At 44.6% G+C, this 24,202-nt stretch overlaps 1 long non-coding RNA gene across 1 annotated transcript in view; it reads right to left on the bottom strand.

The window, feature by feature from the left end:
• LOC144773890 (uncharacterized) overlaps positions 1 to 20,967 on the bottom strand; it is an 87,227-nt gene extending 66,260 nt beyond the window's left edge. The window contains exon 1 of the long non-coding RNA XR_013600071.1: positions 20,861 to 20,967. This is a non-coding gene — a long non-coding RNA (uncharacterized LOC144773890). The remainder of the gene's footprint in view (positions 1 to 20,860) is intronic.
• Positions 20,968 to 24,202: the final 3,235 nt, after the last annotated feature.

Here is a 24,202-nt window from a genome sequence, read left to right as displayed (position 1 = left end):
GGATACTGACTTTTGGCATTTGGCATGGAACTGTAGACGGGTGTTCCAGTATTGGGAAGGTGTGGTGAAATGTATGCAAGATATGGTGGGAATTCCATTGAAATGTAAAATGTTGATGTGTTTACTATGCTTTATGCCCCAGATAAATGGAACATTGGGTAAATTTGTGAGAATTGCTTTACTGCTGGCAAAGTGGGGAGTGACACTAACATGGGAAAGTACCCTTGCACCGCGGGTTGATCATTGGGTTGAGGACATGGTATATTGCAAAGAGACCCTTGAATCATATGCAGAGGAGCTTCCGTCGTCCTCCGAAGCCCAAGGACATCTGTGAACCACTACGTCAATATCTCCTAGTGCAAGCCAAAAGTGGATCCACTGTTGATGCTGAGTAATATCAATATGTATACATGAATCTATCCTTTAGATTCTAGCCAGTGTGTAAAATTGTGCATTTGTGCGTACAATTATGGTAAGCATGGTCAATCACAATTGTTATGCTGTTTTGTTTAATGTTTGTACTGCCTTGTATGGCAGCAATGATGAATATGTTTCTTTTGAAAAATCAATAAATACATTAAAAAAAACTAGAACCTCCTCTTTTTAACTTCTTTCACCAGTTTTTTTTCATGAACTGGCACATAGGAGCATGGGCGTTTTTGTACATTTGTTTTGTACATTTCTTCCATCTAACTCTAACAGAATGCCCTGCCCTAGACCAAGGCTAGAGGAGGCCCAACACATGCTGTAACAGCCCAAACTGGCCCATTGTCATTCTGTATTTGGCTATCCGACAGCATACAGAATGACAATGGGCAGTCTGGGTCTACTCTTGTGCTCCGAGGATGAGTGTGAGGCAGCCCCATCAGGGAGCTGAGGCCTCTCGCAGGTGAACAGCTCTGCTCCCTGAAAGGCCCAAAATGATGGCCAAAAGGCGCCTGTAAAAGGGATTGTCACGGATAACAGACATGAGATCAAAATTACGGACAGTCCGTGAAATTTACGGAAGGTTGGTCACCCTACCTGTGGGGGGCAAGCAGCCGCAACTGCCTGGCTTCTTGCCACTGCTTCGGTGACCTGGTGGACTGCAGTCAGAGGAGGTTAACCTAAGTTCTCAACGGACTCCCTGGATGAACCGTGCAGCTGTGAGTATTTTGTGGGCTGCAGGGCAGCTGTCCTTATGAAAGTGCACTTTAGTCAGTATTTTGAGAAAGACCCGGGGCAGCTGGTGGAGGGCAGGTGGAAGTATAACAGGAACTGCTGTGAGTACCTTATGGGGTGGTGGGGCAGTTGTGAGTATAGTGGGGGCCTTTGGAGTGAGGGGTTGTATCTGATGACACAAGGGTTGGTGTCTTCACGGCCGGGGAATATTAGTTTTGGAATATCCATTGTGAATGAACTGGTACGTCTTATTGATGGCAGCTGCATGGAAGGGGCGGACGTAATGACGTTGTGAATGGCAGAAGTGGGACTGGGGCTGTTGGAAGTATCTGATGAACCAGATGCGAGTGTCTTCTTGAGAGGGGACATCTGGGAGTAGCCGAGGGGGCGGCAAGGCGGCATGGTTTAGGGGAAGGCCAGAGGGGTGAAAACTAAAGTCGGGATGTGCAGAACTCCACAGAATCTCGCAGACGTTTTTTGGTTATCCATAATAAATAACCCAACATGCAGTACTCTATGTAATACTTTCAAGGTGAAAGCTGGGTAAACTGTGTTTACACTAAGCTCTTCCTAAAACATACAGAAGCTATCTACCATATTGGTTGTGCTTGGTTCCCTCTTAGACTTACCATAGTATACAATTTAGTCCTGCTTTGAATTAACAGTTGTAGCTTATTTATGCACTTTTTCATTCTTCTATCCTGAATGTCTGTTGATCCACTCTTACCACAATGCAGTGCTGCACATTACTACATTTGAGCCTCCAGTTCAGATGTAGACATGACCTGTGATATGTTACTTCCTTTTCACTCATACCCAACAAAAGTGTTGTATTTCAATGTATCTTTATTCAATTTTTAGAATAAAAACATAAGACAATACAATAAGTTCACTTCAAGCGCATCATAAAACAATATCATGTACAAAGTTTAGATAATAGCACCAAAAAAACCCATAACAAACGCTATCAAAGAAAATAGATTGCAAATAGAGAAGAAGACATACCATGCTACAATTAAAAACAGTCTACGTAATTAATGTAAAAGGTTCAACATTTTCATTTCTCACAGTCAGAAAAAAGGGATATTACAAAATCATTGATTCAGGCATTTAGGGTGGCATTTAATTACACTAGGTAAAAAGCAGCGACAGACACACTGATAAAATAATAACTCACAAAGATCACATAAAGTATCTAAAGACCAAACCTGCAAAGGCAGTACATTAAAAGCGTGGAAAAGACCCAAAATCAGCTCTCTATCAATTTTCTGCATCTTGAGAAAGGAACAACCTCTGTAACAGCCATCATGGCTATCTAAAAGCTGAAGATAGAATAACGCATCTCTACACTACCGAATATCAAGATGCTTTAAAAGTGGCTTCTAGTAAAATGAGAAAAAGAATCTATACATTTACAAAAAAACATGAAAGGCAACGGGGTTTGAGAAGACAACCCGTCACAAGAGCAGGCCGATATGCAAGCACCTAATTAGTTTGGGACTTATGAAAAACTCAGTCGCAATATCGTGCCAGCCCACAAATGGAAAAGTAACAATCTCTCCCATCGCAAGAGGGTTAAGGATAGATAAATCACCAGCATCTCAGGCATGCAAAGGGTGATATAGTCCTTAACTGAGCTTTTATTGGGCTCTGAACACAATCTGTTAGAATACAGAATTCTTTAAATCTAGACTTAACCAACATCTTATGAGATTTAAGATAAGTGCTGGGTGAATGAAACTTATCAGATAAACCCAGTGCACAGAAGGATTCAGAAACATATCTCAACCAAGGTATAGAGAGGCCCATGTCTAATTTAAGATAGTCTAGAATAACTTCCCCATTTAGGCTGGCCTCATCATTAGTTCAAATATTAAACCAAAGTAAAAGTAGGTTCAGCTTAATTTTGTCTGAAATAATAGGTAACTTTAGCTCTGTTAGAAATTAGATTTCTGGTTGGCTAAGACTTGCGCCAAAACCAGGCAGGAACCACCTCTCTAGTCAGGGCAAGGGAGTTAGACGCCAAAGATAACCCCTGCTCACCACCTTGGTAGCTTGGCACAAGCAGTCAGGCTTATCCCGGAGGCAATGGGTAAAGCGTTTGCACACACAGCAGCAACACACTAGGCACACCACAAAAGGAACTCCACACAAGATTATATATAAAAATAGCCTTTATATTATAATAAACACATTAGATCATAATCACACAATGTACACTGTGCCAATGGGCACCAGGCAGTATTTACAGGGGACTATTTACACACGACAGGGCCAATAGGGCCACTGTCAAATCCATCACAAATCACCAATTGTAAATGTAGCACAAATAGTAAATGTAGCGCACAACCAGTAACTACTGGTAAAGTTAGGAACTTAGCAGGAGATCCTACAACGTAAAACAGAGGATGCATAAATCACCTTGCGCATGAATCACCTTAGGCATAAAACTACATTAGGCCCAAACCTCATTGGCATCACACATTACGCAATAGGCATTACAGTAGGTATTACAAGCATAAATACATTATGCAATAACTGTAACCATGAGCGCCATCAAATAAAAACATTGGGCATCACATTAGGGCCTTGTGCACTGCCATCATAAACTGACCCCAGGCCGACTGCCCTTTCACCGGGTCTCAAATGCCCTATGTCCCACAGAGTCAGGGCTGGCTGCGCATGCAGCGAAAGCAAAGAGTGCAAATGCACAACCTAAACGTGGCAGCTGCCCACTACTTGCTGGGCAGCTGTAAAAATGAGCATGGGCACCGAGGTGCCACCTGAGCCCCTCTCTGGGACTCTAAATTACACTGTACCCCAAGGTCGCATATGCCTGCTCTCTCGCAGGGCAGGTGTAAAAATGCACAAATACAGTCTGGCACTCCTGGTGCCTCTTGGGCCCCCACTGGGGCTTCTCAACACAATCTGCTTCCACGTTGCAGCTGCTGGGCTGCTGTGAAGAATTGCGCGGCCAGCAACGGGGCTAGGAGGAGCTCCCCCTTGGGGACTCTAACTGAAGAAATGCCCCCACGTTGCAGCGGCCCGCCACGGAGGTGCCGCTGTGAAGATTCACACCACACTGCCACCACAGTGCCACCGCGAGTGCCCCCACTCACCGGGCTGTTGCGAAAGCTCTCGGGACTTCACTGCAGGGGTCACTCAAAGGAGGGGTAGGCTCCCGCCTTGACCCAGGCTCCTTCGGTGTCTGCTCCATTTTCCTCTTCCCGGGGCAACGTCTCTGCCTTGTTCCTCCTGGGCCACCACCGCGGGGCTCTCCTCAGCTCATGGGAGCCCCGCTCGACGTGTGTAGGCTTCCGGCTCTGGCCTGGCTTTGGGTCACCGCAGGCAGACGCGGTTGCCCTCCTTACGGCGATCTCTCATTTCCCTTGGCCCAGCGGGTTGGGCACCCGCTTCTGAATTAAAACTAATGCTGGGTGGGCACCCGCTCTTTCAGGAGGAAGGCAACGCGGGGTGGGCTCCCGCTGACGGCGGCAAAGAATGCGGGGTGGGCACCCGCTCCGGTTATACAACAAAAGAAATATAAGTAGTCTGGGTGGGCTCCCGTGATTTAAGTGGTGAAAATACGGGGTGGACACCTGCGTATTAGCTCAAATGTACCCGCTCAGGACACCAAGAATGCGGGGTGGGCACCCGCTTCCCACGCTGTGCAGGGGAATCCCCACGCTGGGATTCCCACCAGGCGCTCTGGCAGCCCAGCGCTGGAGGGCACACACACTCTGCTCCACTCCTCTTCTTCAGGGAAACAAAATACAGCGCCCAGCCTGTCTCCAACCTTGCACAAACAGGGAGCAGGCAGCCCTACCTTTCCAGAGGTGCTCAAGCAGAAATAACAAGTCCTTGGGGCTGGGGACACCCAAGTAGAGCGCAGCCAGGCAGGCCAGCACGCAGGGACCCCCCCAGAAGTGGCAGCGGCCCCCTCAAAGTCAGCAGAAGCACAACATTTTTATGGGGTCACAGTCCCTTCTTTTATACACCCTTTTTCCTTTGTCTGTAAGCACAGGGCTTGGGGATACTAGTCAGAACTGGTTTGGGGGGAGCTTTGGAGCACTTTGTTTTGCTCAGCTCCCCTCTCCTTTGTCAAGTGGGGGCTCAGGGATCAGACACACCACAGGGGGCGGAGCCGGCATTGTGGAGGGAAGGCACAGCCCTATTCAGGTCCCAGGTGCAACTCCTCCCTCCCATCTAGATGCAGATCTCTCTATTCACCACTGGGTTAACTCACCCTGTCTCCTGGAGCCACCCACACCATCCAGCCCATGTCACTCACAAGCCAGACACGCAATTCACATCAGGCAGGCAGATACATAGCACACAGAAATGCCAACTTCTAAAAGTGTCATTTCTCCACCAGTCACCATAAATCTGCACACACATAGATACTAAACTCACCCAAGCACTCCTCTCATTCCAGGAATTACCAGGGACACACATATTATCATCATCTCCTTCAGGAAGCAGCTCAAGACCTGGCTCTTCGAGCAGTAGCAGCACCCCCCCCCCCTCTCAGCGCCTTGAGACCCTAGCGGGTGAGTAGCGCACTTCATAAATGCAATGATTGATTGATTGATTGATTGATATCACCCATGCATTCCTATGGGAGGGCAGGCCAATCTCCCCACACGCACTCAGAGTGCGCAGGCACTTTACACTGGGCCACAGTGATAAAGTGCGCAGAGGCCAAAAACTACCAATATCAGGTCACAGAAAAGACAAAAAGTTTAGGGGTGAACCTGCCAAAAGGGCCAAGTCCAACAAGCTCCATATGGATAATAAAGTGGAAGCTTATAGGAGAAAGATGAAGAAGTCGCCTACAAATACAATTTTCCTCTAACTGTAAGGGTATAACCCTAGGCCCCTGCACCATACAAAGGGTCAGGAACACACTGTGTGTTATATATCTTCAAGTACAGTCCGATTGTTCCTTTGCTTACAGTCTGAGGAAAGTTAAAAAGAGCACCAGCCGACCTGCTCAATTTCAGACGCGCAGAAGCAACCTTCGACTGCCAGGAACCCAATGATTAAAAAAAAATGCTAAGATAACATAAATTACTCTCACAGTGCAGGGATTTACTACTAATTTGCATAGAGGGACCCCCTTTCTTACTTGGACCACAAAGCATAATATGAGACTTCCAAAAACTAGTGGTTAAGTCAAGGCTACTCAAAAAAGTCACAAATGACTCTACCAGAGTACGCAAAGCTCTCAGGGTCCAGACCAAGAGAACTGCATTGTCTGCATAAAGTAATGCAGGAACCGGCCGATTCACAATTTTGAGAACGTCAGTGGTTGGATTGGCCAAATGCAAACTCTAATTCTTTATATTAATAATAAACAATAAAGGTGCCAAAATGCAGCCTTGTCACACCCCTCTGGCAAGGGGGGGGGGGGGGGAGATATCTGAAATTTCACTTACGGAACCTTAACTCACTTTGGCAGTTAGTTTCTCAGGAAGGGTATACAGAAAGTTCACCAATGCAAGCTTGAGCCCCAGGTTCAACAGCATAATCCATAACTTGGTTCTGTTGACACAGTCAAATGCTGTGGATAGGTCCATAAAGGCCAGGCACAGTGGGCAGTGCCTATCAATGCTATTTTTGCCAACAATCAAGTTCAAATGTAGGTACTGTTCCACCGTACCAGCCCTGAATGGACATCATTTTGGTGGGAACACAGAACTTGTTTTTGATTTGCCCAGGTTCTTAAATGGTTAAAAACCACCCTTCCTACAATCGTAACAGTACTATCTAAAAGAGAGATCGGACAATATCATTTAGGCGAGTGTGTTGTATCTACAGTATCCTGTCTCATAGGGCACTCTGTGGTATCTCCCAGAAATCTTCGCTCTCCCCCTATTGTTCAATTGCTACATGTGCCCCCCTTCTCATTTGGTAATCGATTACCAAGGTAATTTCCAGATATACTCCAACAACAGCAACATCTGCTACAAGATCTACATCTTCATGAAGAATGCCTTAAACAGCCAAGCTAACGTCACCAACTGCATTGATCACTGTAGTCCCCCTTCCTTTCACATAATATAAAAAGGGGTAGTGAAGACAGAAACTGTCCTTTTAATTTTTATTTTTAGAGGCAGGCACAGTAGGGTTACAGAGTGAAAAAAATAATAACTGTTCCTTTCAGGTCCTAGTTTTTTCTATGTGATTTCTCCTTCTGGCTCCTCGCTCTCTTCTCTCTGTAGATGTTCATTGGACTGCGGTTGGCTCCCAGGAAGAGAAGACTTTTTGCTGCCCGTCAGAAAGAATCAAAGAGGGAATTCCACAAGTAAGTTGTAAGTAGGCTAAGTCCTTTTTCCTCACCGTTTGCGCTTCCACCACACCGGGGACTCTCCGGTGCTTTCTTTTTCACTAGTGGCAGTGTGGATCTCCTGCCCACCACCTTTTAAGGGAAAAGAAGTTTATGAAAGGAACTTGCCTGCACCCACGGCCCTCCTGGGTCGTGGCAGACTGGTTACTGGCAGTGTTCTTCTCCTGGAAACCATTATAGTTGGAAGCGTTGTCGTCTTGCTCTTTGATGGGATTTGTCGTCAGCTCTCCTATCCCCCTGCTGGCGTTCTCACTGTCATCTGCTCTAGTGCGTGTCCGCTGTCGCTTTACGTTTCTCCTTTTCCTTGTTGTCGTGGCTCTCACTCTGTCCTTTAATCATCTCTCTTTGCAAGGAGGAAGACATCACTCTATTGCCAACTCCCATCTTTTTTGTGACACGCGCTCGAAAGACTGGTGCACTGACTTCTGTTCCGTTTATCCTGCCACCGGCCACCATATTGGAATTTTCGAGCGCAGGTGGCGCGTTACTACACTGCTCCCCCGTTAGGTATGGACGTTCGGGCCATACTAAAACTGGACACTGGAAACAGGTAGTCGACATTCACCTGAAGCTTTCCAGGAATATGGTAAGTCGGAAAGGGGAAAGGTTGTAGGACTAGGAACCAATGCATTATTCTAGGGTTAGAATTTATGTTGGTAGCCAACCAGGTTAGAGGGGCATGTTCAGTCAAAAGAATGAAAGTCTGTCCCATTAGATAATACTGTAGAGCTTCCCATTTAATAGCTAGACACTCTTTCTATTGTGGCAATTTTTTTTTCTTCTGGGGAATAGTTTCTGGCTAAGGAACAGAACAGGCCACAAATACCCTTGTTGATCAGGTTGGAACAATACCGCCCCCAATCCACATTCAGACGCATCAGTTTGAAGAATAAAAGTTTTCTCAAAATCATGCCACATGACTACGGGGTTGTGACATAGAGCACCTTTCAGTATTTTGAAACTACGTTCCTGATCTTCAGATTACTTGACTCTGTTACTTGTATGACTGCTAGTCAGTAAATCTGTGAGAGGACAGGTCTACTCGGAGAAGCGAGGAATAAACCGACGGTAGTACCCTACCAGACCTAGAAAAGAGCACACCTCTTTCTTTGAGGAGGGTTGTGGAATGTTTTGTATGGCCTCAACTTTATTTACCTGTGGTTGAGTATGAGCCTGAGTAATAGAAAATCCCAGATTGCCTATGTGGTCTGTAGTGAGGGTAGTTTTTTTGGGATTTAAGGTTAGGCCTGCTTGCACGAGAGTGGATAAGACATGCTCTAGGTGGTTTAAATTGGTTTCCCAATCAGGGCTAAACACTGCAATATCTTCCAAGTAGGCAGCAGCATACTGCCGGTGGGCTCCCAATGATATATCCATCAATCTCTGAAAGGTGGCAGGGGCACCATGAAGGCTTAAGGGTAGGACTCTGAAATTATATAATCCTGATGTTGTGGAAAAGGTGTTTTTTTCCAATTCAGCTTTAATAAGGGGAATTTGCCAATTCCTCTTGGTAAGGTCTATGGTGGACATCATTTTGGCCCTCCCTACTCTTTCTATTAACTCATCAACCCGATGCATAGGATAGGAGTCAAATTTAGATATGGCATTCAGTTGTCTGAAGTCGATACAGAACCGAAGACTACCGTCAGGTTTAGGTATAAGCACTACAGGGGAAATCCAAGTGCTTTGGAAGGGTTCAATTATGTCTGCTTTTAGCATATCTTTGACTTCCTTCTCTGTGGCGGTAATTCGGTACGGTTTAATCTGATGACTTTTCCGCTTCAGTAATAATATCATGCTCTACTAGAGTACTGCATCCTGGAATCTTAGACACAACTCTCGGGTATTTGTTTAGCAAGGTCATTACTTGACTTTTGTTTTGAGTCAACATTTCACTGATGTTGACAGCTTCCAGTGAGACTTCCTTAAATAGTCTAGGAGGTGCTTTGGTGTCCTTGGTGAGGTTTATATTCCCTATCGATATCACCAAATCTTCCTTCTTAGCTTGGGATTCTTCCCATTTTTTCAATAGGTTTACGTGGTAATCTTGTTCCTTTTGGCCCTTATTAGGTACAGGCACCCTATAAGTTACTGGAGTTATTTTGGCTAGCACCGAATGGGGTCCCTGCCAGGTGACCAAGAGTTTTTTTTTCGGTAGTGGGTAGGAGAATGAGAACCTTCTCACCTATGGCAAATTCTCTCAATTTTCACCCCTTATCATACTCCTTTTTTTTGCTTTTGCTGAGCTTTCTCCATGTTACGGTGTACGGTTTCTCATAAAGAAAACGTTTCCTTAAGTGAATCACTATAGGTTAATAATGGTTTCCCTTCAACTTCTTCCTCCACCCACTGCTCAAAAGCCATGTCAAGGAGGGTATGAGGATTCCATCCATATAGTAATTCAAATCGGGGAGAAACAGGTAGAGTTCTGCTCATGGGTTCGGATAGCAAACAATACCAAGAGAAGTTTTTGATCCCAGGTTTTTCTGGTTTCATTTACGAGTTTTTTCAACATTATACTAATGGTTCTGTTATACCTCTTCACCAGTCCATTGGTCTGAGGATGGTATACTGCTGTGCATATTTGTTATATACCTAAAAGAGCACATACTTGTTTAAATAAACAGGACATGGAGGTGATTCCCTGGTCTGTTAAGATTTCATGCTGGAAGCCTACTGGGGAAAAGAAGGTTATCCTGGCCTTGGGCGACCGACGAAGATGTCATTCTTGTCAGGGGAAGAGCTTCAGGATAACGGGTGGCCTAATCAACAATAACTAATATATATTGATGCCCTCTACCCGAAGGTGTTTGAGGACCCACCAGATCCATTCCCACCCTCTGAAATGGGATTTCAATAATAGATAGGGGTCTTAAAGGGGCCTTCCATACCCAGGTTGGATTAATTAGTTGATACCTAGGGCACGAGGAACAGAATCTGGCTACTTCGTGATATATGCCAGGCCAATAAAAACCGCCTATTATGTATTTAACCCCTTGCATGCTCATGACGAGCTCAGCTCGTCATGAGCCACGGTGCTCCCGTGCTCATGACGAGCTCAGCTCGTCAAGGCCTTTAGAACGCTCGCATGCTGGGCTAATTCCCCTGCTGTGCGAGCGTTCTAAAGAAACGGGTGTGGTCATGACAAGCTCAGCTCGTCATGAGCACACAAGCACTGTTCGTCATGAGCACACAAGCACTGTGCTGCATGACGAGCTGAGCTCGGCATGAGCACCTGGGCGCTGCGCGCGCCCCCCCTCCCCCAGCACAGCGGGGGAATGTGCCCAGCAGGGAAGGGGTTAAGGGTATGTTCCTGTCTGTAGTGGCCCTCATGCACTTTACTATGGGCAAGACACATAACTATCTCTCTAAAAGCTAATTGTACTAACAGTTGCGCAAAGGGTTGATTTACATCTCAGCAGATCCAATATAGTAAACCTTGTTTGATATAACAATATGGGCCTACCTGGTTGAGGTTATCCTCCTGTGCTCTCATCCAACCATACTTCAGGATGCATTTGTCTCTTTGCGCTGTCCGGAAGCTTCTTGGGGGATCTGTCTTTCCATCTGAGGATGAGAAAACTCAAGTGATAGAGGAATGGAATTGCTTTCGATACTCCATATGTTCCTTTCTTTTTTCCCCACGAGTTTTAGGGACCTGCACTGCTGGTGGTTCTATCTCCATCCTAGAGAAAAGGTGCCTCTTGTAACCAACCTATCATACTTGCCTCTTTCGTTACGTCCATTAGATAGTCACTGAAGTGGGGTAATTTGGTACCTAGTGTCACCTTTTCTGTTAGGTAGGTAACAATTCCTACCCTACGTATCTGATGATTCTCTGTCTATAGAAGTACTTCTGCTACAGGGTAGGTCTTTATATCACCATGTACACAAGACATCGATATGGTCTCCCCATTTTTATTTGGCTTTTGGGTACTAATTTTTTATTTTTTTATTTTTTATTTTTTATTTATGAAGTTTTCTATAGCGCTGTCAAGACCCAGAGGTAACAGAGCGCTTTACAGTAGAGAATAGCATATAATCAACAAAAGCAACAAAAGCATGACATATGACGGGTTTTCGACAATCCACTAGTGTCACAGTGAGCGCTGCATATGTGTGCAGAGCTTATTTGGTACCAAGGGTTCAATACACTTTACAAAATCGCATGTAATCTCCAAAGGCATGACCTAGGAAAGGTATTGACAATCCACGAGAAAAAGTAGGAGCTGCATAAATGTACTGCAGAACTTCTTTGGTATCAGGGTTCCAAGGGGGCACAAAGTTTTGATGTTGCGGTCTGTTACATCTTATCCACAACCAAGAGAACGGATGAGGAACAGGGACTTGAGTTGTGTTTTAAATTCCACAAAGGACGGTATGGTTCTGATGTGCGTGGGGATGGAGTTCCAAATTTTAGGGGCATTGCCCGTGAAAGAGCAGTCTGCTGTTCTTTTCTTTTTGGTTTTAGGTATGATGAGCAGGAGGGAGTTAGAGCTTCTCAGATTCCTGGCTTGACCAGCTTTTTTGAGTTTTTTTGCCAGGTATTCGGGTTTGCCGGTATGGAGGGCTTTGTGGGTTAGGCAGGCCGTCCTGAAGCTACTTCGCATTTCTACTGGTAGCCATTTGAGTTCTTTGAGTGCCGGGGAGATGTGATCAGATTTTTTGATGCCGGTGATCATTCTGGCTGCCGCATGTAATGTTCTTTTGATCGGTGCCAGGTGTGATTTAGGAATGCCTGTTAGAATTGCGTTCCCATAGTCCAGTCTTGACAGTACCAGGGATTGAGTGGCCAGTTTGAGATCCTTGTTATGAATGTATGGTTTGATTTTGTTCAGAAGTTTGAGATTAAAGAATGCGCTTTTGGCAGAGCTCTTAATGTGTTTCATCATGTTTAGTTTTGGGTCCAGGGTGACGCCGAGAGATTTAATAGAGTCTGCTAGCGTAAGATTCCCTTTGAGTGCATCGATTGCCTTTAGCCATTCAGTGATTTGAGGGTTATCATCCTTGTTCGAGATGAGGAGTGTCTCAGTCTTGTCTGGATTTAGTTTCAGATGGTTGTTTGTTAGCCATTCTTGAACATCTTTCAGGACATCATTTAGTCTTTGGATGTCAGTGAGAGAGGAGGTTTCCAGGTAGATCTGCGTGTCATCCGCGTAGAGGTGGAAGCGGTTGTTGGTTTTATTGAGTAGTTTGGCGAGTGGTTCCATATAGATGTTAAAAAGCTGTGGAGAGAGCACCGATCCTTCGGGGACGCCCTTGTTAACTTGCTGGGTTTCGAAGGTGAAGTTCTTGATTTTTATTAATTGGGTGCGGTTGTTTATAAAGGAGGAGAACCACTTGAGAACTACCTCGCCGAGGCTGGCTCTTTCTTGGAGAGCCTTGATGAGGAGTTTGTGGTCCACTGTGTCAAATGCTGCTGAGAGGTCAAGGAGAATGAGGAGGCAGCATTTGTCTGAGTCTAGAGAACCATGTATGTCATCTATGATGTTCAGCATCGCGGTTTCTGTACTGCAGCCCTTTCTAAAGCCAGACTGGTGGGGGTCTAGATGGTTGATGTTGTCCAGGTGCTGTGTCAGTTGATGAAGAACGCAGCGTTCAAGTGTTTTTGAGAGCAAGGGGAGGTTGGATATAGGTCTGAAGTTGTTCAGATCTGTCGAGTCTAGACCGGGTTTTTTCAGCAGGGGGGTGACTTGTTCCATTTTTAGGCAATCAGGGACCACTCCATTTTTTAAGGAGCTGTTTATGATTTTGCCCCAAATAGGTGCAAAAGCGTGTTTTAATTTCTTGATTAGTAGGGGAGGAATGGGATCAGAGATGTGGGCTGATAGTTTGGAGGACGCGATCAGCAAGATTATCTCTGTTTCTAGAACGGGACAAAAGCTGAGCCAGGGGGTGGGAAAAGAGCCAGGAGAGAGGGCAGGGGGTACAGCCGAGCTGCTCTTCTTAGGGAGTGATTCATTGATGTCTAGTGAAAGTTCGATTCTTGCTATCTTATCGTTGAAGAAGTGAGCAAAGTTATCACAGTGTTCTTTGGACGCCTGTACAGAAGAGGACACTGGTTTGGAGGTTTGTTGTCTGATGATGCTGTAGAGTTCCTTCGGTCTGTTTTTGGCCTTGTCCAGTGCCTCGCGGAAGAAGTTGGATTTCTTATTTTTGATGTGATTGTTGTACTTCCTACGGGCTGATTTCAGTTGGTCACGAAGGATGGCAGTCAGGTTATTTCTCCATTTTCTTTCTTTGGCTCTTAGGATTCTCCTTTCTGTGTTAAGGTCATCGTTGAACCAAGTTCTAGAAGGAGTGGTTCTGCTTCTTTTGAGCTTTAGTGGAGCTAGCTTGTCAAGAATGGCCCCTAGCTCGGAATTGTACCGATCAGTGAGATCTTTGGTGGAGAGGTGGGCTTTGTTGTCCGGGAGGAGTGAGCTTAACTGCGCTGCCAGGGTATCCAGGGGTACATGGGAGATGTTTCTCATCCATTTTGGGGGGTCATGAGGAGGTTGGTAGGAGATAGTGGGGTGATTAATATGAAACAGGATCATGTGGTGGTCTGACCAGTCGACGGGAAGTATGTGGTTGATCGTGATAGAGTTCTTGTGCGAAATGATGGCATCTAATGTGGCTCCTTTGTAATGAGTTTCCTCAATGCAGTGTTGTTTAAGGTTGTTATCCTCGAGGAGGCTAGATAGCGATTCGATTAGAGGGTTGTGTGTTTCGTTCCATCGTAGATTCAGGTCCCCAAGAATTAGGCTATTGGCGTCGCCGAGTGTACCTTGTGTTATCAGGTCAGATAGTTTTTCTCCAAAAGCGTTGTTTCTGCCTGGGGGTGGTAGAGCAGATGACATGGTAGAGAGTCATTGTCTTTGGTCTTGAGGATGGCGGATAGACATTCAAAGGAATTGTATTCGAACAAGGTGGTTTCCGAGATGGCCAAACTATCCTTGTGGATGATAGCTACCCCTCCTCCTCGCTGCTCTATCCTGTCTTTGGTGATGAGGGAGAAGACAGGTGGTACGAGCATGTCTAGACAGGGAGAAGATAACTTATTCAACCAGGTCTCCGTGAGGAACGCAATGTCAATATCATGAGTGAGGATAGCCTCGGCTAGTTCCGTTGCGTGTAGTGAGGCCGATCTGCAGTTGATTAGTAGGCAGTTAGTGAAAGGTGTCTGATTTCTGGCAGTTCTATCTTTAGTTGCCCTCGGTATGGCGGTCAGGACAGGATGTCTCAGTGGTTTGGTGCAGGGAAGGTCTTTCCGGTGTCCTGTGATCACTTGAATTTTGGATTTAGGAGAGTCTGAGGCGGGAATGTGGTATGCAGCAGCTAGACGGGCTGCTTCACAATCTGACATTGGTTCTTCTGTTCTGGAGGGCCTTGAGGTCGGGAGTTTTGTATCTGATAGAGTATGGATCTTGGTCTTAGGGAAGGGGGTTTTGGTTTTTGGGTCCTTAAGTGCTAATTCCTGACTAATAACTGAATGATTGCACCCGGTATACAATAAAGCATCAAGTGACCTACCATTTAGGTAAACAGTCTTCTTATAGCGATCTCTACTACCCCCTCATTACTAATATTCTTCCCTTTGTGTGGCCCACTTCCATCGGTTCACTAACGTCTGTTTTATGGGGACAGTTCTGAGATATATGACCCCATTTGCCACAGCTGAAGCATTGGGAGCCCTATGTTGCATAGGGGTTTCTAATTCAGGTTTTGCTGTAATCTTTGTCCTGCCAGGAGTCCGAGTCTATCCTTCCCAAGGAATGGTGCATGGAACCGTTTTGGGCACCCCTAATGTTTTTTTTTTTGTGATTGGGTGTGAAATTCTGGAGAACGGTGGTAGGCACAAGCCAATTCTATCGCTGACTGCACCGTGAGGTTCGGGTGTTGCTTCAACCGGGGGCGGGTGTTATAAGGTAGCGCATCTAGGTAATGCTCTAAATATATTTTTTTGGTGACCTCTTCTATAAAAGACAATGTGGGCTGTAGCCATTGGTTGCCCGAATCCCTTATCCTGTAGTATAAGGCCCTCGTGTTGTCACCTGTGACCCACTTTGTTACGAAACGGTGTCCGGTAAGTTTCTTCGTCACTGCCCAGCCAATCGAGAATAGCTTTCTTTATCTCTGGATAAGGCGTTAACCCAGATGGGTTGGCTGACTGATATCCGGCCTGTAATTCACCTGACAAGAGGGGAACAATATATAGGCTCCACCTCTTCCGAGGTAGATGCTACTCTCTCAAAGTTCACAAAAAAGTAGTCAGGGTCTTCCCCTTCTTGAAACTTTTGTAAAACTGAGCCTGGTATATTTGGGTGAATGCAAGCACTGGAAATGGCATCTGTGAGGCGGAGAATAGCAGTATCTTGTATCGGCTGGTTTGAAGTTAACAAAGTTGCTTGTTCTTTTAGGGCTGTTTGGAAATCTTTTCTCTCGTCCTGCTCAGTTTTTGTCTGTTGTTCCAAGACAAGTTGCAGGTGTCGCTGACCTTCAGCCAGCTGAGCTATCAAAACCTCCATGGTGATGGGTTGTGTCATAGTAGTCTAGACACAAATCCCACTTCTGACACGACTGTAGTCCCCCTTCCTTATAGAGAATATAAAAAGAGGTAGTGAAGAAAGAAACTGTCCTTTTATTTTCTTATTTTTAGAGGCAGACACAGTAGGGTTACAAAATGAAAAAAACAATAACAACTGTTCCTCTCGGATACAAGTTTTTTCTATGTGGTTTCTTCTTCTGTTCTCTTCTCTCTTTAGATGTCCCTTGGTCTGCGGTCAGCTTCCAGGAAGAGAAGACTTGTTGCAGCCATCAGAAAGAATCAAAGGGGGGTGCCATAAGTAGGTTGTAAGTAAGCTAAGTCCTTTTCCCTCACCGTTTGTGCCTCCACCACACCGGTGACTCTACATCACCTCTGGTGCTTTCTTTAACGCTAGTGGCAATGTTGAGTCTCCTGTCCACTACCTTGTAAAGGAAAAGAAGTTTATGAAAGTCACTTGCCTGCAGCCACAACCCTACTGGGTCGTGACAGACTGGGTACCGGTGGTCTCCTTCTCCTGGAAACCATTGAAGTTGAAAGTATTGTGGTCTTACTCTTCGATGGGATTTGTCGTCAGCTCTCCTATCCCCCTGCTGGTGTTCTCAATGTTGTCTGCTCTGCTACAGTCCGTGTCCGCTGTCACTCACCGGTTCTCCTTTTCCTTGTCGCTGTGGCTCTCACTCTCTCCTTTATTGGACTCTCTTTCCGAAGAGGAAGACGCCGTTCTGTTAGTAACTTTCAACTTTTCTGTGACGCCCGAAAGACTGGTGCGCTGACTTCTGTTTCGTTCATCCCGCTACTGGCAGCCATATTGGAATTCTCGGCCATGGGTTGTGCGCTACTACAACCACATTAACCAATGGATGGGAGGTTGCTAACAAAACTGGTTTTCTTGCTTGCTTGGGAAGACTTTTATTTAACCAGACTTGTAGTCTAGAGCTTCTCATACTACCTCTCAAAGCTAAGAATCTGGAGATAAGCCTCCCTGACACGTCTCTCAAATCACTGCTGTGGTTAAGGCTGTCACTAGTCTGGAAATGTCTTCCACATATGACTTACTGGAATAAAGATGTTTTTTATGAGATGACTAGGCTACTACAGTGTGACGTATGCGGAGCTGCAGACGAATCTTAACCGTCAGGTTGCAAAGACTTCAAGAGTTTTGGAAGATAGTGAATGCCCCTTTCCTAAAGAGACTGAAAGTCCCTCGTTAGACACTCATACTGAGGAAGCGGGATGGGTGGCACATTTCCAAAGCACCTTTCAAACCCTCATAGAGACGTTGAGTCCCATTAGTTCCCTAGTAGAGGGTGAGAATAATCCCCACCTAGAGTTTGTAATAGCTAAGCTGGGCCCTCCTAATTATTGGAAGCACTCAATAATTCTCCCAATATACAAAAAGGGAGATAAGGGGAATCCAAAAAACTATAAACCAATATCTTTGATTGACTGATTGGCTAAAACGATGGGACATCTGTTATTAAACAGAATGGCGGATTGGGTAGCGGAGAGAAAAGTTCTGACAACAGCCCAGTATGGTGGTTGCCAAGTATACAGTGGCAAAGAGGGGTCATCTTTACTTGCCATTTATAGACCTCTCTTCCACGTTCGATTGCATGTTCCATAGTAAGCTATGGAGACTATGGGAGTGGATTTAGTGATAATACATTTCCTAAGACAGCTTTATGCAAGGGCAACAGCATCTGTCAGGTTCGGTAGAGCAGAGGGAAGGTACAACCCCGTTTGGTATTGGGCGAGGAGTGAGACAGGGGTGCTCTATTCTTATTCTCACTCTATACAAATACAGTGGTGTTGGTCCTAGAAAAATGCATCAAGGATGCTCCGCAAATAGGGAAACAACAATAAAAGCAGTGTTAAGCTTATACACTTCATCTCCCTTAGCAAAATCAGATGTCCAACCCTATTTGGCTTTTGTGCATAATCTGCAGCATAGTTTCATCCCGGTTAGGTTCTGTTTATATCTCATTTAATTCAGGTTGGGATTCCCGGTAAATACCTAAATGCACATTTTCCTACATGTCCTTGTGATGGAGTATCTGCTAAGTCAGTTCAGCACATACTTTTCTTATTGTTCATTTTACTCCCAAAAAACGAAAAGAATAATAGGACCATATCTGCGTAGTGCTAATGCTAGTCAATATAGGCAAACTCTGAAACATTTCCAACAGCTGGAGACCCCTTTGGGGCGCTATGCTATGTACTTGCCACTTTTCTTTGGTCAGTGGTAAAGCACAGGAAAGAATTATAGCGCCATGGAACAGGGAATGTGTGATTCATGAAAATCATAAGATAAGGTCCTTTGTGAAGTTGTATTGGCTATAGTGACTGTCTACCCCCCCCCCCCTCCCCTTGCCCCTCCCTCCACGCTCTCCGTATGTACCACTGTTAGGTAAGAATGTAACACTTAAAGAAACCTGGAACAGGCTAGGTAAGAATGTAACACTTAATGAAACCTTGAACAATTGAGCATAAAGCACAAGGCTTAGTAGTTTTTATTTAATTTATGGACTCCCTGATTGTTTTTCAGTGTTTTTAAGATGTTCAATTATTTATTTCTAAATTATGGAACATTCTGATAAAGGGAATGATGTTTTAATTCTTGTTTTAAAATGTTTTTAGAAAACAATTTTAATCTGTTTCTCCCTCGACAAGCGGTTGTGCTTATTGAATGCGATGTAATCTTTTTTAGGTACTTTTATACACCAAATACGATGCGAATTAATTGTTCTGACTGACTGACTTGCTTCAAAATCTGGCTGCCAGTGTGTGTCATAACCAGTGGTGACAGCATGAAGCCAGCTCTAAAAGCACTCCAGTGCCTCCATGTGGAGTCTAGGATGAAATTCAAGGCATTTAATTTATAATGTCTAAAGGAACAAGGGCCTTGTATTACGTCCCCAACAGGAGCTTTATATCTGCATTCTCGCATCTGATTCCTCAACACACTTTCGGTTGGCAGAAACGCGGCTGCTGTTTTCTGGGGCTGCATCGTCCTAAACTTTGAACTGCCCTGCGTCAGTTTCTCTGCAGCAGAGCTGAACCAAACTACGTCAGCTTTAGAAATCTCCTTAAAATTCAACTTTTCCGGAGACCATTTTACTCAATAATAATAAGAATATAGAAAGGGAGAAGTGGCATTGGTTAAATGAGCATCACATGTCATCTGGAGGTATATACAAGAGGGGAGGTGGCGCAGTACAGGAAAACTTCAGACACTAGTTGCTGGAACTCAGGAGAATATAGCTTATCTCTGCGTAATAAAAGACAATGAAAATTAACAGATCCTCCTATGAGACGAAATCGGATGTCACTTTCAGAAACATCAAGTAACTCCAAGTAATAATGATATCATAGAGATGCAAACACACTACTCACTCTTAGGGGTCTATTTGGATGGCGGTCGGGACACTGCACAGCGCCTGCCGCCTGGCCTGGTACAGGGACATGTAGGGGGGTACCATGGGTACCCCTCCAGTGCACCCACACCCCCTCAACACAGTGGGGGCAAGCAATGGGCCTCCGGAGACATTCTCCGCATGCCTTTCCATGGCGGTTCCACCGCAGTGGAAAGGCTGGCTACCGCCAGCATCATAATCATGCGGGCAGAGGCTGGCTCTGCACCCCATTTTAGCGGTCCATCTCTGCCCGCCAGGCAAGCGTGCGACTGCTACCGGCGGAAAAGTCGCAGGCGGAATTTCTCACCGCTGCAGTCATCACCGCCATGCTAATGAGACCGGCGGTTTTTCGGGTTTTGATAGCGGACGGATGGCCGCCACAGGCCCAGCGGTTTCCACTGCTAGCCCGGCGACGGCCATCCGTCTGACATCCTAATAGACCCCTTATTGCAAGCTCAAAGTCACGCAAACAAACACAAGAGCTGCATAATCCAAACTAATAAGGGGAACAAAGAAAAAAAAACACAATTGCCAGCCTAAGACTTTTTGACATTTCAAAAAGTACCTTTGGCTCCCCTAAGTGACAAAGAACTAACACCAGCAGGTAAAGACGCGTTCAAAGTAGATGCCACTCCCATATAACCTAGTAAAGAAAGAATGTTCCAGGAAAACCTTAAAAATAGCAAAGATAAACTGATTAAGGGCAGTGAATGCAATAAAAGCGGATTCTTATCTCACCCACAATCATCATTGTCAATCAGCCAGATTAAAATGTTGAAGCACAGACAGAGGGCACCAACATTTTTTATCTAGTCTAGTACTACTTGTGTACAAAAAAACATCCTTACACAGATCCTAAAATACAAAACCAAGCATCAGCAGCCACTTAGTATGGACCTCAACAATAGGACCCAAGTCTTTCCTAAAAAAATTACATTGATAAACTCAAAAACAGCATCCCGCTAACCCAGATGTGGCACTTAGCATTGGAATTATTAAGGTAGAATATTCCTGAGGCAAAATTGGATAACATATCGCTGTAGTCACTAAATATTAACAAAGCTGTGAAAGCAATCATCAGAGCAGTACAACTCCATGACAACAAAATGGAAGTCCAAGTGCATCTGCAGCAGTGTTCAGCAAATTATCCTTTAGCGATTGATACATAACTTGGAAGTCTGAATGATTTAATCCACTGGAAGAAACTAGAAAGATTAAAATAAATTTTACGTGAGCTTTGATAGACAAACTATCAGCACTACCACAGATTATGAATATGCTAATAGAAACTAAAGAGAGTAGCATTTGATTACATCAAGACGTCCACAATCAAGCAGATGAAGGGTAGCACGACCAAAAAAAAGCAATGTACAAAGAAAATACAATAGATATAACTCAAGAAATTACCATATCCTCCAAGAATGTCCAGGGCAGGGAGAGAATCGAATATGCCACTCACAGTTGCAGGAATAGGCTTTTGTTGATATGGAAATAGCACTGAAATCTCAGCCTCCATCACACATAAAGAAAAGCAAAAAAAGGTTGAAAAGGCTGAACAAAAAAACAAAATAAGAAAATGGCATCAACAACAGCATGGCAAAAGGATCCTCAATTAGTTACTGTCAATTTTTTTCTTATTTTTGGCATATAAAAAAAGGAACCAGTAGCAGAGACCGATCAAGAAGACCTTTTGGAAAAAAAAAGTCAGACAAACTTCAGTCACAGATACACTATACAGATGGATCAAATTGAATCATCAAACTCAACAGCAACTCCCATATGAACAGACACTCCACTCTACCCCACTCTGCAAAAAGGTCTTGCATCAAGTGGTTAAAGGATCTGGCTTAAGGAGACAATATAAGCATGCAGACTGTGCAACCTTAACGACAGTACTTAAAATGTTAACACAAAGAAGAATTACAGATGGCAATCCAAAAATCAGTTACAAATAACTTAGAGAATGTAACTGCTGCAGAAGACAAGACTGACAACTGATCCATCAATCAAATCTCCTAAGACTTATGATCATCATCTGTTGCAAAAATGCTGTTATTATAAGGAAACTAAGCCACTCAAAAACAAATGGAAACTACTTTTTCAACCAACATTTAAGTTGGGTGTGGGAGAAATAATATTTTTAATAGTCTAAATTAAATATCACTAGATTACTGAATGCACTATTATTACAAAACCTGCAATTAAAAAATAGCATTGCTATAGCGTTTAAACTCCCAATGCCCGTTGAATAAAACAAATTACAAATTAACAGAGGTGTTAGAGTTTTTGGACATTATTGTTAACACCGTGGAGTTATTTATTTATTTATTTAGTGTTTTATAGAGCGCGAAAGTGACCTGTTAGGGTGTCAGACCGCTTTACAGAGATAACAAGTTATTTACAAGATTCGGAGCAGGCGAATCATGAGAACACTTTGCAAAGATAACAAGCTATTTACACAGAGTCGGAATAGGCTTTCATGAGTACACTTTGAGGCAGAATAAAACAAATGTTAGTAGGAGCAGGGGAAGACTGTAACAACACCAGCCTCAGCCCATTAAAGTGACAGTGAAGTAAGAACGATGCAAAATGATAAGCAAAGACCATGATACATGAATCGCGTAGGTTACATCTAGGAAATCAAGACCGGTTTACACAGGTGGGGTTCAAGTAGAGAGCAATAGCATATCGCTAGGCCGCTGAGCAGTATGTCCACTGTGAGTGTTTATGGAAGGAATTTACCCATTAGGAAAATCTTAGCTTCCTTTTTGAATCTTGACAAAGGTGGTATTCTCCTGATGTTAGGGGACAGCAAGATCCAGATTCTAGGTGCTCCCCAGAGAAAGCTCTATTATCAGTTTTCTACTTCCGGAAGAGGCAGTGGTTTCAGCACAAAATCCCTGGCACACCAGGATTGCATGCCTCCTCCAGAAACCACGATTTTCTGAGAATGATATTCAGGTGAATTAGAATGTAACACTTTGTGTGTCATACAGGTCAATTTGAGATGGATTCTGGCTTCGTAAGGAAGCCAGTTTAGCGCCTTCGGGTGCGGTGAGACGTGGTCGAATTCTTTGGAACCTGTTAAGAGTCTTGCGGCTGTGTTGAGACAGGCTTTTTGGGGAGCTGTTGAGATCTTGGATGGGCCAGAGCAGTCGCGGATGGCGTGACTAGCGGGTGGGGAGGCAGGGGGATCGCGCAGGGGGATGTTAATTTGAAATAAATTAATTTACCTTCACAGGCCTGGTCCGGTCCCGTGTCGTCACTGCTTTTCTGCTCCACACAGGAAGCAGGCATCCTCCCTCCCCTCCCCTAAGCCAATCACAATGCTGCAAAGGCAGAGTTGTGATTGGTTGGGACGCCGACTACACAGACGACTTTGGGGAGGCCATTTTCTCCATGTAGGCTGCATGCAGCCTACATGTAGAAAAGGGAGAGTGCGTATGACTGGTTTGGTCGGCCCTGGGATCGACCAAACAGTCAGTGCCCTCAGAGTGGGCAAGGCACTCGTCCTCTGCCCTGGAGCAGGACCACCCACCCCCAACCAAACCCTTCTGCTTTCTCGCAGTGCGAGCGAGAAGCAGAAACATAAAATGGTATTTATAATACCATTTATGTTTCTGCTTCTTGCACTGCGAGAAAGCAGTGGGGCGATGCTCCTCCGTCCACATGGAGGAGCGGCACCTGGGCCAGAGAGTGTTGAGCATCCTTATTCGATCCTAGAGATAACTAATGCCTGTACTGCCATTTTAAGGTGCGATGTATCTAGGAATGATTTTTGTTTTCTCAGGTAGCTCGGGTGAAACCTGGCATTTTTGGCCAGTGTGTTGATGTGGGCTTGCATGCTCAGGTTCCTGTCCAGCGTGATTCCTAGTGATTTGGCCCAGTCCACTATGGTCAGGGTACAGTTCAGCGTGGTGAAGTCCTTTCAAGTATGTCAGTGGAACTTTTAGGAGGAGAAATTAGTAAAAATTCATTTTATTGCAAGTTAAGTTTGAGCTGGTTGCTAGCGAGCCATTGTACAGTCAGCTTTAGAGTTTAGGTTTTAGATAGTGGTTAAAAAGAGTTGGGGAGAGTGTTGAACCTTGGGGAACTCCGATCGTAATTGGAGAAGGAGAGGATAGATTTCGATTAACTAAGAATCTTTGGGAGCAGTTCTGTAGGAAGGATTTAAACCATTTGAGAACGGCTCTCCTAATCCCATCCTATTTCCAGACGTTCTAGTAACTTCTCATGGTTAACTGTGGTGAACGCCGATGAGAGCTCTAAAAGAATTAAGAGACAAGTTTTTCCTTGGCCTAGAGCTTGAAGGGCGTCGTCTATTATATGGAGAATAGTAGTTTCAGTACTGAGATCTGGCCTGAAACCAGATTGGCATTCGTCTAGCACATGGGTACTCACAAACATTTCCTCAGGGGCCGAAATGCACAGTCTGGGTAATCACTAGGGACCACACATATGACCGTGGGGAAAGGGGCGATTTGTGGGGCGGGGCTAAAAATCTGTGCTCAGCACAGTGTGCCACCCTACTGGTATTTTGCTGTTTGTCATTGCATCCAGATGGTGCAGAGACAGAAAATCGAATCAAAAATATCGATTTACACAAATATTGAGAAATATCGTGGGTCAGAAATATCGACTGAGAAATTCTCGTGGTCAAGAATATCAAATTTAGGTAAGTAATATCGATGTTTAAAATATCAAAGTGTAAATTATTGTTTGCAAAAATATAGTTGTTCAAAATATTTT

This window comes from Lissotriton helveticus, chromosome 1_1 (assembly GCF_964261635.1).
Source record: "Lissotriton helveticus chromosome 1_1, aLisHel1.1, whole genome shotgun sequence".
NCBI classification, from domain to species: domain Eukaryota; kingdom Metazoa; phylum Chordata; class Amphibia; order Caudata; family Salamandridae; genus Lissotriton; species Lissotriton helveticus.
This window is presented reverse-complemented; position numbering and strand designations above follow the sequence as displayed.